General features: G+C 37.9%; 1 pseudogene; it reads right to left on the reverse strand.

The window, feature by feature from the left end:
* Positions 1 to 13306: 13306 nt before the first annotated feature.
* LOC138846535 (ubiquitin-like FUBI-ribosomal protein eS30 fusion protein) lies at positions 13307 to 13785 on the reverse strand (annotated as a pseudogene).
* Positions 13786 to 15129: the final 1344 nt, after the last annotated feature.

The raw sequence follows: 15129 nt of genomic DNA on the forward strand, positions 1-15129 counted from the left end.
TGAGAGGGAGAGACAGAGAGAAAGGTCTTCCTTCCTTTGGTTCACTCCCCAAATGGCCAGAATGGCCGGAGCTGCACCGATCAGAAGCCAGGAGCCATGTGGATCTCTTGGTCTCCCACGTGGGTGCAGAGGCCAAGGACTTGGGCTATCTTCTACTGCTTTCCCAGGCTATAGCAGAGAGCTGGACTGGAAGTGGAGTAGCCAGGACTAGAACTGGTGCCCATATGGGATACTGGTGCCACAGGTGGTGGATTAACCCACTGTGCCATGGCACAGGCCCCAGCAGATGTTTTATAAACAGGCATGGATAAAATTAGAATAGACTCATGTTGATGAGCTCAGCATATCTCTATTCTTTGATCTTTCCTTAATAGCATCCTAAGATAGTTTCCTCCATCCTGTTTGTCACCTGTCAAGAAAAATTGTAATTAATTGCTTTTTTATAACTGAAGAAAGAGGTAGCCCTGTTATTCCTTTCATTTATTTATTTGTATAATGAGTGGTGAATAAAACTTTTGTTTAATAATTAAACCTTATTTTTTAAAGGTTTATTTACTTCACAGCCAGAGTGACTGAGGTGGGGTGGGAAGACACATACAGAGAGGTCTTGCTTCTGCTGATTCACTCCTCAAATGTCTGCACCAGCCAGGGTTGGGCCAGGCCGAATGTGGAAGTGAGGAACTCATCTGGGTCTCCCACAAGCACCTGGGCCATCTTCTGCTGCTTTCCCAGGCACATTATCAAGGAGCTGGATTAGAATTGGAGCAGCCAGGGCTCTAACCAGTGCTCTAATCTGAGATGCTGCCATTGCATCTCAAGTAGTGGCTTAACATGCTGCGTCACAACACCTGCCCTGAACTTGGGCCTTCTTTCTCAGTCATCAATTCCATGTCTCATCCTAAAGAATCTTACAAAACTGGAAGCATTTTGATATCACTAATGATCCACCAGCAGAACTTGAAAAGAAATATCTTTGTAACTCCTATCACGCCTGATAATGATTCTATATTAGAAGCTTTGGAATGATTTTCTATAATCTATGCTTTATTTCACTCTTGATGTGCATGTGCTAGTGAGTGTGTAATGGGGGGGGGTGAAATAACATTTTAGAGTCTCTTGGTAACCCAACAGTAGACATGGGAAGGTTCCCCGGGTGAATTGTGGCATGCACAGCTTACAGATATGAGAGGACTGGGATCTCAAACATCGTGGCCCTTTCCTATCATTGTTTGGCATTAAGAAGTCTAATAATATAAAGTAAAATTCATTATTGTAAAATTCTGCTCTGTTTTTGCCACACAAAGCTTGGTCTATTCTGTCTTCATGTTTCTTTTTATTACCTTCAAAAGACAGTTGGTAATTATACAAGTTGAAATGATTATTTAATGTTGGAGAACATCTAGAAAATTCCTACTCTACTCCTCATCCTCATTTTCCTGGGGGACTCCTTTGGACCAGCAAAAGCTGGATCCTCCGTCAAAGCCTAGACCAAATGGTTCTTTTAAGTGTAGCATTACCTGAGACTGAGTTTGTTTTCTCTACCTGTGTACCTTTCAGATTTTGATGTCTTCCCTACAAGCACAACACATTAGACATTTGGACCATGACTATTTATTTGTGCCTCTTGCTTGCCTATCATATTAGTAATGAACCATCTTCATCATTTTGTCTTTAAGGCTTGACTCAGTGCCTGGGAGAGGAGCCACTATATAATTTGATTTTAGATAAATAATCGAAAATGAATGAGAAAAAATTTGATTCTGGGCTTATCTCCTGCAACCACCTTGTGTGTAAACTGATTGGACTTTGTGAGCCCCAACTTAACAGACACTTTCCAAGCAGGTCAAAGCCTTTCAAACCTTCTTGGTATTCCACTTATATGGCTGAATCTTACACCTTTGCTTTCCTAGAAACTTTCTATTCCAAACAACATGCTTGCACATCATGACCTTTTCTCTGAAGACATGTTCAACATCCAAAGACAGAAATGATCACTGCTGTACGTCCTTCTCTAACACCTTGTTCCTTTCTGTCCTAGAAGAAAATCCTTTTAGGGAGAGTGGGAGTTGTTAGCTTATTCTTCTGCCTCCTCAAGGGAACATGGAAACTCTTTTATGGAAATTCCCATTCTCACTTGGGGAATGCAAAATTGGTACAACCTAGTAGTCTAGGAAAGCTTAAACTTTGTTGAAATGTCATTCCAAAGATACATATTATTATTTTAAATTTCATTTTAAATTTGTCTTTGATTTCTGTCAAGGTTTGGGTAATAGGAGTTAGAGTGAATAAAGTTGCAGAATTTTAAGGATCTCACAAATTTTTCATACCACCTCCTTTTTTTGGGGTCAACCTTTCCCCAGAGAAATTTAACATTTGCAAAACAGTACAAGTGCTCACTTCCCTTGACAAGCTTCTCCTTTTTTGACACTTCTTTACAAATTCAAAATAGTCACATTCATATTATTAATTAAAACTATTATATCCTATAAATGAAACATGGAGTTCAACTAAAGAAAGGATGCTTTCCATCAGGTGCAAAAATATTTGAAATGAGAGTGTTGTAATATGTTCTTAGTCATGCAGTCAACTATTATTGTGGATAGTATGCATGAAATGAAGAATTTCAAAAATACTTGTAGTGGACATTAATTTTTAAAAATTTCTTTAATCTTGGCCTTCTGGAAAATGCCCCTAACCTTTTTCTCCATCTTGTTTACTATGGGTACTAAAATATTAGTAGAATTTTGTTTACTAGGATTTCATTTTAAAGAAAGGGTATTATACTATAAAATAAGAATTAGGTAGGTGTTTTTGTGTTGCCCTGTAAGTTAATTTGAGAAGAAAAAATTTCAGGTAAGAGTGAAATAAGTGCAGAACAGAGGAAGAATAACACAAAGAGACTTCCTAGTTTCCTCAAAGCCATTGGGTCCATCTTGAAAGGTTTTAATTTTTTAAAAAATTTTTTGTTTAGCTCAAGCAATTTAAAGTTTAGCTTCTTATTGAAAGTAAGACTCCCAACTGAGAAAAAATTTCAAAGTCACATTCTGGTATTTGAAGAAAATGAAAAATGTGTATGAGTATGTGAGGACATAATTTAATGAGAACATTATCGTTCTTCTATTCTGTCTCTTTCAGGTGGCTGTGATAAGAAGACTAGTCCTATATTAAATGGAGACTTTGCTCTGGCCAAAAAAATGTGTAAGTCCATTATTTACAGGCTAATAAGCTCCTACCAATGAATACTTCAAGTTACTGATACCCACCTCTAGGGTTGTACCTTGAAATTAATAAATCTGTAGAATAAGACATAGCTACAATGTCCTCCATATCATATGGAGCTGAATAATTTTAGGTAGAACGGATGGAGTTGTATTATCAAGGTGTGAATACAGATTGAATTCACTGATGATTCTTCCTAGAAAAACTGGCATAACAGTATTATGAATGTTAACAAGGTTTTTGTTTCACGCATTTCTTTAAAACTTGTCAGTGAAATTTCCTACATATGAAGAGACACATATCCATAGTTTTACATTCTTCAATTTATTCTTTGCTATCTTGAATGCGTATCACCATTTTAACAGAATAGAGGTTTTAAAAATACTTGGGTACTATAGGCAGTTTCCTGTTTTGTTGCATTCTCCATTATTTCTGAACTCTTGATTTTTGGATTATGCAATATTCTGCTTCAATATTCATGTAATCGTGTTTGACTATGTTTAATTGCACAGAAGCAATGCTGCTTAATAATAATATCTGACATTTATTCAAGGATTATTATGTTCCAGGTAGTCTTCCAAGAACTACTGTTATATTATTTTATTTAATTCTTTTTTTTTTTAAACCAGAATTGCATGAGGTAGGTACTTCTATGATCTCTATTTTAAAATTAGAAAAAAGACAACCAAATGAATTAAGGAACTTGCCTGAGGTCACATAGCTAGTGTCAGTCCAGATATAAAATTGTTTGGAATCCTATACTCAGAAATTTTCATGGTTAAAAGGTTACTGAATTCGAAAGCCTGGGTCCAAATCCTGATTCTACCATATCACACCATGGTACCTTTTAGCCTGGTTTCCCATCTGGTAGATGCAGTTGTGACCTCTTTCATTGGGGTGTGGAGATTTATTAGACAGCATTGCTCATCTAGCTGCATGAGCATTGCACAGGGATTGATTCACGAATTTTTATGGGATCACACATCTACATCGGAGATTCTCAATTTAAGGTTGCTGATAAACAAGGTACAAGTGTTTTATGCATATTCATCTGTGCGTTTATATGGATAGGTGGTCAGAATTTATAATGTTTTTTAAGGTATCCACAAAAACGAAAGAGGAATAGGCTAGATGAATACCTCACTTATCGTTTAAAACCAGATCTTTCAGAATTAAAAGAGGTGCCATCATTAATTACAGTGAGACAACAGGTTCAAACCAGGATATCTGATCACTCTGTAAATGATGGATGAAAGCACACACCTCTGAATTTCAGTTTTCTCTTACATACAAATGAGGAGGTCAAGTTAAATTATCCCTCAGGGCTCTTCCAGTTCTAGGATTATAAGACTCTTCAGTGAATTTTAAATCCAACTGATTCAATATTCCAGTCAGATCACTTACGATTGCATCTTGTAAACCTTGCTCATTTTAGAGGATATACCACATTTACCATTGCATTTAGCTAAAATATGATTCAGGAAGCAAATATGAAAGATAATGGAGAAAAAATAAAAATGCAGATCCAAATGTAAATGGATTTTGGATTATTCTACTGAGTGTTGTCCAGGATGTGACATTCATCATTTGAATGGAGAATGATGAGATGATATTCTGTTTTCTTCAAAGTCCCAAACAACAGAATCCTTATATCAGTGTAGGAGTGTTCAAATATTCACTGGGGTTCAGATTGGCAAGACCTGCTTTCTAAATCTGAGTGTTGTATGATGATTTTACGCCTGTTGAAAATAACACATGAGCATGAGCATCCTTATGGTCTTCTAGTAGTCAGTTGTCTTTTATGACAGAATGGAACAAGGGTCCCAACTTTTGTGCTGTCTTATAAGACAACTTGACCATGTGGTTATTTATTAAATTCTGTTGATCCTTATCTAGACTCAGGACCTGGATTCTTTATTGGGACTCTTCCAGGGCTTCGAATTTATAGTTCAATGGCATTAAGTACATTCACAGTGTTATGCAACAAATATCTTGTTCCAGAATTTTTTCATCACCCCAAGTGGAAATCCTGTAAATATTAAACAGTCATCCCCCATGCTCCCTTCCCTCTACTTACTGGCAATCATAAATCTACTCTTCATCTCTATGACTTGCCCTATTTAAAAATTCAGTGTAGATGGAATCATAGAATATGTGGCCTTTTATGTCTTGCTTAAGTTGATGTTTTCATCCAGGTTGTTTTTATCTATGTTGTCACATATATCAGTGTTTTATTTCTTTTTATGACTGAATATTTCATTGTTTGTTTATGCTGCATTTGGTTATTTCTTCCTTTTAACTATTGTAAACAGTACTGCAAAGAAGATTTGTGTACAATTATTTTTAATGCAGGTTTTTGATTCTTTTGGATATTTATGCTGGGTCATATGGTAATCCAGTTTGTTAAGGAAGGAGCTGCTACATGTTGTCCTTTTAACTAGTTAAAATATGAACCATGTGACAGATATTGCCGCTGTTTATCCATAGTCATGCTCTTTATCTCATGGTTTAGAGTTCCTACTAGGCATCAGTTGTCTAGTCAGGGGTTAAATTCCTGGCTGGATGGAATGTAGGTGAGATCACATGACTAATGCTTGCCAGTGATAGATGAGTAGAAGTGATATGTGTAGGGCCAGGATTATGTGAAGGTTAATTCCCTTCTCCAGTCTGCGATTCTCTTTATCCAAATTGAGATAGAAGAGCACAGCTACCTTGGAAGTCACATGTAGTAATGGTGGAAGACCCTGTCCTTATCAAAAATGCCATTTTAAAATTTTACATGAGTAATAGATAAACTTCTATCAATTATGAGCCATGACATATCCTGGGGCTTGTTTAATTTAATAGCTCACCTTATCTAAGTAACAGAAACTGTAGGCGGAAACAGATAAGGAGAACAAAGATGATGAAAGAGTCCCCTACACCTGTTTTTCTGCCCTCAGCTTATCCTGTTTTTGCCTTTAATTGTTGAAGCTTTCTGGAGAACCCAGAAGAAGATCAGGAAAGTCATCTAAACAGAGTACTAAGAGGTTTATGCTTATTTCCAGACAAAACTTGTGGGGAAATAAATCCCCAGCATGTTATTATAGTGTGTGCATCAGTGTAAGATGTCTTGATCTTTTTTCAGAAACTAGAAGCAGTAGAATATTTTTGGAGCTTGGATGGAGAGTGATACAAGATAGGAGGATTGGGTTGGGGGAGGCAAAGTGAGCCAAAGAATGCACAAAGGCTGGAATATAGAGAATTCTGGATACCACAATGCAAAATTGGTACTTTTTCCCATAAGTGATGGGCAAAACAATTGTTCTAATTTGATTTATAGCTTTAAATTTTTATAAATGTTTTCTGCTTTGGTGACCAAGAAAGATCTTCCCTGTGATAATAGCCCTTTCGAGGGTTGGTCCTGAATATTATAAAGAAAGGCAGAGTCTATAGGCTTGTAGATCTGAAAAACCCATTCAAGGCACATGACAATGTTTAAATCTAACCTCGGTTTTGCTGGAAAGTCTTTCACAAAGAATACATGGGTTTGGTTTTCACCACCAGTTCTCCTCCAGTAAGCACTGGAAGCACATGCAGGAGTGGATGGAGTACACATTTTCTGGGACACTGGCGATATTAAGCCAGAACCTTTCTTTTGTCCTAAAATGTTTGCTCCTATTCCTATATTGGACTAGGAAGACTGTGGATACCCTATTTTTCGTCACACCAAATAGGTCTTGATGGGTGAGACTTCTTGAAATAACAGGTGAAATATGAAAACAAAATACCTGATTGCACTCTTGATTCTAAGTCAGTTCAATAATTGCTAGGAAAAAAATTGCCGATGTGAAGATCCCTGCTCATCAAAGCTATTTTGATCTCAGTGTCATTTCTTAGGGATGGCATCAGGCATGTCTAAGATTTTGATCCTCTCCCTAATTAATAGCAGAACTCAACATTGTTTATATTTTTAAAAATATTTTAGTGTGATAACATATACTCACTATGTTTCCTTTTGGGTTAGGGATGTGATATAATATTCTTTTTTAATAAGTCTATTAAACTTTTCTCAACATTAACTTTTGTCATGATGATTTAACTTCTTATTTCTCAATTATCATACTTCTAGTTGGATTTTACTAAGACATTAGTTGCTTTCCTTAATAAGTTTGTTTGTTTTTTTCTCCTTTTTAATGCATCCTTGCAAACACTATTTATTTTGCCTTGGAAACCATTTGTTTTTTATTTTTCCAACAAAAATATTTGAGGTTTAATTAAAACCATCAAAAATGCTGTTAGAAGATCATTAGTACAAAGCACCTGCTGCCATTATTGGATGACTATTTTCCCTGGAGTTCAGGAGAAGCTTCAGTTTTTAGAAACATGTGTATCACATTCTTTATGGAATTGCATTCCTGGATTTTTGCCAGCGTTTGGAAATTTTTATCCATGCATCTCAGAAACTATCCTACTTTGGATAGTCTGAGAAGTGCTCTACCCAAATAAAACAAGTTCTTTATGATTTCTGAATAAATGTGCACTCCAGATTAGATCTGTTAGAGCGTTACCTTCAATTCTAAATCAGGAGCGAGAAACACTGGGTAAAGTACAGGGATAAGCTTTACTTACTGTTGTTCTCTTGCCTTATCAAAATAACTCCAGATCTCTGCTCTCGGTGGCACGTTTGTGATTTACCACTGGAAGGAGCTAGAGTAAAAACATTGAAAGGTCACTCCTGTAATGGGATAGCAGTGTGGTTAAAAATGACATAGAGGAAGACGATGATGATGAGGGGATGGGGGTGGGGGGCAGGGAAAAAGCAACCTTATCTTCTGAAAGCCAGAGACTCAGGTTTGACATTCCATGGCACCAAGATATAAAGATCATTTAAAAATTTTGAAATATGGAAGTTGTGCATGAAAGTCATATGACAATAGCTTGAAAGCCTGTCATTTCCTTTTATTTGCCTGCATCAAAGATTTGGAAAGGAAACAGCAAAGGAGGTGGATGAGGAATTGATGATCATCTCTTTAACCTAGGGAACCCTCAAATCTTTACAAAAGAAAGACTTCCCAAGAAGAGATCTGCCACATATGTTTAACTCCTAATTGGCCCAATTGCAAAAATCTTCCTATGTCAAATAAGGAAAATAGTTAGCTTCACTGCAGAACTTTTTTTCTCATTGAAGATACTTGAGATAACTAATAATGAAGCATATGACATAATAAAATCAAAATTGAGGTTGGACTGATTCTAAACATATTACCATGTTCTTTTTTTTTTTTTTTGAAAAGGAAACAAAAGAGTAAAATAATCAGTAAACACTACTGATAATAATTCCTGAGTCCATATCCTTAGAAATTTCTCCCCAGCTTCTAAATTAACCCAACTATTCTGATTTTTCCCCATTGATAAGAGGTAAATTAATAAGTCTAAATACAAAGGAATTACTCATGACGACCTATACTTATCATCTCTGGAGAAAGGTTTCATTCATAAACCTTTAATAGAAGTAGAAAATTTATAATTTTTGAGTTACATTAATAAGGTTTATGCATATAGCTCATGTCACTAGTAATGTCCAAAACATTCATCAGCATTCTTTGTTTCAGTTACTGGTGTAACAGGAACATTTTAAACTCCTCAGATATTACTCAGGGTTGAGGGTGTTTTCATGTTTAACTTGTCAGAGAGAGAGAGAGAGAGAGAGAGAGAGAGAGAGAGAGAGATGAAGTAGTAATTACAATATTCTTTCTGGGTCCCTTATTCCTTTTAATAATAACTTAAAAAATCAAGTTGTTTCTTATATATTCAGATTTTGTAGTTTTATCTTCTGGTAAATCGTTGGTTTTTTGGTGAAGCAGCTATTCCCAAAGCTAACCTTGATCTACAAGGGACAAAAGGAGAGACTGTGAGAAAAAGGGAGATTGATTCTCTTTAAAAGGAATTGATTGAAGTTACCTTCTTAAGAGTCATGATGTTTCATTTGTATGTGAACAATTGTAGAACATTTATAGTTATTTTTGTTGATTTTGTCAAATTCATCCAAATTGTTTGCTTTCATAAACTTATAGTTAAGTAGGAAATTAAGAAGGTGAACCTTAATTTTGCTTCTTTTTGCATAATAATTTTGGGCGTAGTTAACTACCTTACAAAAACCAAAATTGTTAAACCTCATCAGGCTTTATTAACACATTGATAGACCATTTGGATGAAACACTGATAATCCTGCATCCGCCCTCATGTTGATACCATGTTTTATTTAACAATTTTCTGGCTTGTTGAATGAAGGTCTCTATCAGGATCTTTAAACATTACCCTTCCACATAAGAATTGAATCAAAGATAAAGACTTTCCCATATAAATGATAACGATTTCTTAGTAGAGAGTTTGTGGGCAGCCCCACTTCTCTTTTAGAACCCTAATATATAACTGGGTATATGAAAATGACTATTAGGAAAACTAATGTGGATTTTGTAAAAAGGGCAAAGACGTATTACTTATTTTTCAGTCATTGGAAATAGTAACTGTAAGGCCATATATCAAAATTGGGTTCTGATTTTCCTATCAGGAAAAAGATAATTTAAAAAAAATATTTACGGGCCGGTACCACGGCTTACTTAGCTAATCCTCCGCCTGTGGGGCCGGCACCCTGGGTTCTAGTCCCGGTTCTGGCACCGGATTCTGTCCCGGTTGCTCCTCTTCCAGTCCAGCTCACTGCTGTGGCCAGGGAAGGCAGTGGAGGATGGCCCAAGTACTTGGGCCCTGCACCTGCGTGGGAGACCAGGAGGAGGCACCTGGCTCCTGACTTCAGATCAATGCAGCGTGCCGGCCGTAGCAGCCATTTGGAGTGTGAACCAACGGAAAAAGGAAGATCTTTCTCTCTGTCTCTCTCTCTTACTAACTCTGCCTGTCAAAAAAAATTTTACTTATTTGAAAAGCACAGAGTTATGGAGAGAGAGGGAGAGACAGAGAGAGATTTTCCTTCTACTTGTTCACTCCCCAAATGGCTGCATAGACTGGGGCTGAGCCAGGCTGAAGCCAGGAGCCAAGAGCTCCATCTGGGTCTCCCGTGTGGGTGTAGGGGCCCAAGGATTTGCATGATCTTCTGTAGGCACATCAGCAGGGAGATGGATTGGAAGTGGACTAGCCAGGACTTGGACCTGTGCCCATATGGGATGCTGTGGTTTAAGGTGTTTCTCCACAGTGCCAGTCCTGAAACATCCTTTTGAGTATTACTTTTTCACTATGCTTTTTATTGGTTGTAGTTCCGTGTTATATCCAAGGTCATAAAACTTATTTCTGTTTCAAAGCACATTCCTACTTTTGAAAAATAACTCCTTTTGCATTTGTTTAAATGTTTGACTTGTTTCCTCAACTAGCATCAAAATGGATACAGTATGATTTGTCATATAAATATCAAAATAGCCCCTTGGAAATGCCAAATTGTAACAAAATTTTAAAATACAAATTTAGAAAATGGAATGTTTCCATTAAATCATTGAGACCTATGCTTTACATTCAACAAAGTGGAAATACACCTTCTGAGTAAGTCATCATTCCAGTAGTACATTATCTTTTCAGCAGAATTTGGATTTATTTATTTAGGAGGTCAGAATCCAGGATTTACAAAAGATCTAAAGACACAAATAAATTTATAGTGACACAAGGAGTCCTTAGAAAAATAAATACCAATGTGATGTATGAAGTAATACATGAATAATATCAAGAGCACTGGTTTAGGCTTTAGCTCCACCACTAAGTATCTTTGGAAACATTTGTCTGTCCCTTCACATTTCCAGGTTTGGGGTTTCAGCTTTCTAATCACTAAGAAGGGGTCAGATGGTCTGTAGGTATAAAGTTATTACAGATCTTCCGTGAAATCAATAGGCCTTTATTTTGTGACATAGCGGTGGGAATAGAAGAATGCATTCCTGATGGCATAATCAGTCCCCAAATCTCTTAGAATTTCACATGAATGTCCACTCATTTTGGGAGTTTAGAAGGTCGGTCACCATTTATTTAGGAAATAGCCTAAAACTGGGGATAGCCTTGTGGCTGGTTCGAGTCCTCATTGTTTCACTTCGAATCCAGCTCCCTGCTAATGAACCTACCATCCACATGGGAGACTCCTGGCTTTTCTGTGGCCCAGCTCTGGCTGCTGTGGCCATTTGGGGGGTAGGGGAGACTAGTTTGCTCTCTGTCTCTCTGTCACTTTGCCTTTCAAATAAATTAAATCTTAATAAAATAAAATAAACTAGAAAAAAACCTCTTCAGACTCTGAATAATTCCCATGATCTCTCTTTCTCATATATATATATGTCTATATATTTGTCATATATATGACAAATGTATATATATATGTATATTTATATACAAGTGTATATATATGTCTATATTTAGATCATTGATATAAATATATGTCTATATTTATATCATTTGTCAATATATCTCCCCAGGTGCCTTAATTCTTTCTCAGATAGTAGTCTTAGAATCAAGGCATTCATGCAAAATGATTTCATAGGGATCAGTCTGCAGGAAGCTGTTAAGTTGCATATATTGTACCTTCTCTAGGAGTCGCATATTTTGTATGTTTTCAAAAGTAACACTAAAGATATAAAGAATTTAGAGTACTTGCCTTTGAGTTGTCTTGAGTAACTTTGGAAGGATAAATAAACAGTGGATTTTGGTGGCTGAACTGACTTGATAAGTCAGTGTGGCTAAGACTACTCCTAAAAAATACAGAACTAGGTGAGCTTTTTTCACAGTGGTTAAAACGCCACTTAGGATGCCTGCATACAAGCTCCATGCGATTCCAGTTTCCTGCTTGTGTGTACCCTGGGGATGCAGCAGGTGATTGTTGAAGTGCTTGAATCCCTGCCGCCCATGTAGGAGAACCGATTGGTTGAGATTTGGCCTCCTGACTTCAGCCTGGTCAAGTCCTAACTGTTGCAGGAGTCAACAGTTGTGTAGGATATCTCTCTCCTGTGTTTCAACTAAATGGAATTTTTGAAAGTGCTTAACTAATGGGTGGCATGATTTTTACTCAGGGTGGTATGGCAACATATTTCACACCTTAATGTCCATTCTCTCTCTCCATTTGCCCCAGCCTAATCACATGTGACCTAGAACTTTGAAACTTCCTTCTAACTTCTCCTTCCTTGAATCTGCACAGCAAAACACCACTTTAAGTATGTTACTTCCTGCTTTAAAAAGTTTTAACTTTATTTTTTTTTTTAATTTATTTTTTTGACAGGCAGAGTGGACAGTGAGAGAGAGAGAGACAGAGAGAAAGGTCTTCCTTTGCTGTTGGTTCACCCTCCAATGGCCACCGCAGCCAGCGCGCTGCGGCCGGCGCACCGCGCTGATCCGATGGCAGGAGCCAGGTACTTATCCTGGTCTCCCATGGGGTGCAGGGCCCAAGCACCTGGGCCATCCTCCACTGCACTCCCGGGCCATAGCAGAGAGCTGGCCTGGAAGAGGGGCAACTGGGACAGAATCCGGCACCCCAACCGGGACTAGAACCCAGTGTGCCGGCGCCGCAAGGCGGAGGATTAGCCTAGTGAGCCGCGGCTCCGGCTAAAAGTTTTAACTTTAAATAATGACTATTTCTAAATAATTTTCTAAAATATATTTCTAAATAATGACTAAAATCCATTGCTTGAAATTTAAGGTCCTGCATTTTATGTACCTATCCACAACTGTGTCTTCTGCTCCAATATCTGGCACAGTTGTCTTATTCAGAGAGGGAGAATAGATCTCTCTGCAGTATTGGCCATCACGTATTTGCTCACTTTGAGAAAATTTCTTTTACCTCCATATCTTCCATCTCCCTGCTACCAGAAATACTGTTTATCCTTAGAAACATAGCATAAATGCCAGTTCCCCCCATGAGTGAAACTATGGAGCTTACTCTATGCCTTTTTGTCCTAAAGAATTATGTTTGTAGCCTGTGTACATATCTTCCATCAAAGATTACATTTTTCCTTAAGGGGAAATTCTATTCCATATCCTGCTCATCTTTTGATTCTCAAAGGCACTGAGCAGAGTTCCTGGCAAATGTTTTTCTGAAATTCAATAAATTAATTGAATTGCTACATCATTTTTACCATTCAAAACTGTTACAAATGAGCTTTTGGCTTCCATTAAATTTCTTTCTTTCTTTTTCTTTTTTTCTTTCTTTATTTTTTTGACTGGGTAGAGCAGCTTTTTTAGAGAAAGCCAGAATCACAGAAGACTTAAAGGTTAGCTTGGGGCCCTTCTTCTTGCCAAAGGTGGGTGCCGTGTTGACGAAGCACCCGTTGTACTGCATCAGCTGCTTGGCCTGGCCTGTCTTCTTTGTCTTCTCCTGTTTGGCCACCTTAGGAGTCTGACCTCTCACTTTGCAGGCTGCTTCCAGAGTGGCCAGGGTCTCCACTGGTCCAGGGTGGCCTCATCCTCCAGTGGGGTGCCTGCTGAGAGCACGACTTCATCTTCCAGGGCATAGCCCTCCAAGGAGGCAGCATGAGCCTTGATCTGGGCCACCCTCTCCCAGCTGGTCACCTCGAGGGTGTGGAGCTCCTGCACTTGAACGCGGAGCTGCATGTCAGTGACTGAACTGCCACTTGCCACTACCATCTAAATTTCTAATATGGTCTATATTTGCTTTTCCTTTTAAGTATAATCTGAGAGAGCATTTATTTGAAAATTATGTCATTAAGCAATGGACTTGCTCTTAAATGACCGAGTACAGTTGGACGTGATGTTTGCTTTAGAATTTCTTCCTTTCTCACTTTCTCTCTCTCTCTTCCTCCCTCCCTCCCTTCCTCTTTCACACACACAGTTTCTTCAAATATTCATGTACATATTAAATGAAAAGCAACATAAATCAAAGCATCAAACTGGAATTTTGGCACTGGTGACATTATTTAATCATTTGTATTCATAGAGATTTCAAAAAAATGTTACCGAGCTACATTAATTTAATGTATATTAAATATACATCACACCATATTCTTTATTTCACAGCCTGAGTAATTGCAAGTAGTGTGTAATCAGATTTTGTAACTCATATTTAATACAGAAAAGCAATCTATAAGTGGAAAGATGTATATGCATCTGAATGAGAGGGTAAAAGGAATTCCAACACATGAAATGAGGGAAAAGATGGTTAAAGGGAATATGTCATTTACCAGCTTGGCAGAAGGTAATGAATAAATGACTGACAATCCAATTAGAGAGTTCTTTTTAGGCAAAAAAGTGTGAGTAGAGTAGAAAGCTACGAACTATGTAACACACCATGACAAAAATTCCCAGGGCAACCAGGACCATTCCATTTTCAAATATATGTATGAGAAAAGCCATGAATAATGGATTTCATATAACATCTTTGCTATGCATTATTTAAAATATTTGTGCTGACTAAAAGTGATCATATTCTTTTTTCATTGTAGTCTTTTGTTGTAGTTCATTTTGTCTTATATTAGTGTAAGGATATGATAGTAGACAGGCTGTTTTAAAGCCTACAGCATTTCTAAAATTTAGATGGAATTATAAATATTTGGAAAAAATCATTGTCGCTCCCCCTCTTCGTGGAGGAGCAACACAGGACCCTGCGTTGTTCTTTCGTCTGCTCGGCCCTCCCCGGGTTTGCTGCTGGTTCTTCCCGGGTTGGCTACTATCCCTTCCACCTCCGTGGAAGGGCAGTTCCCCCTGGCCACATTCCCCACTTCCGCAGGGGAGCGGCACTCCGCCGGCCGGCTTTCTCGGGGGGCTGCACAGGTGTTCCTTCAGCTAGATGTTCCCCTTAGATGTTCCTGGTGCATGTTGTCTCTCTCCTCCTTTATAGTCCTCCTCCGCCAATCCCAACTCGGCTGCCCACACGCCGAGTACGCTGCTCTCCAATCAGGAGCAAGTCCTACAGTTTATTGGTTGAACTGGAGGCAGCTG

This window comes from Oryctolagus cuniculus, chromosome 18 (assembly GCF_964237555.1).
Source record: "Oryctolagus cuniculus chromosome 18, mOryCun1.1, whole genome shotgun sequence".
Taxonomy (NCBI): domain Eukaryota; kingdom Metazoa; phylum Chordata; class Mammalia; order Lagomorpha; family Leporidae; genus Oryctolagus; species Oryctolagus cuniculus.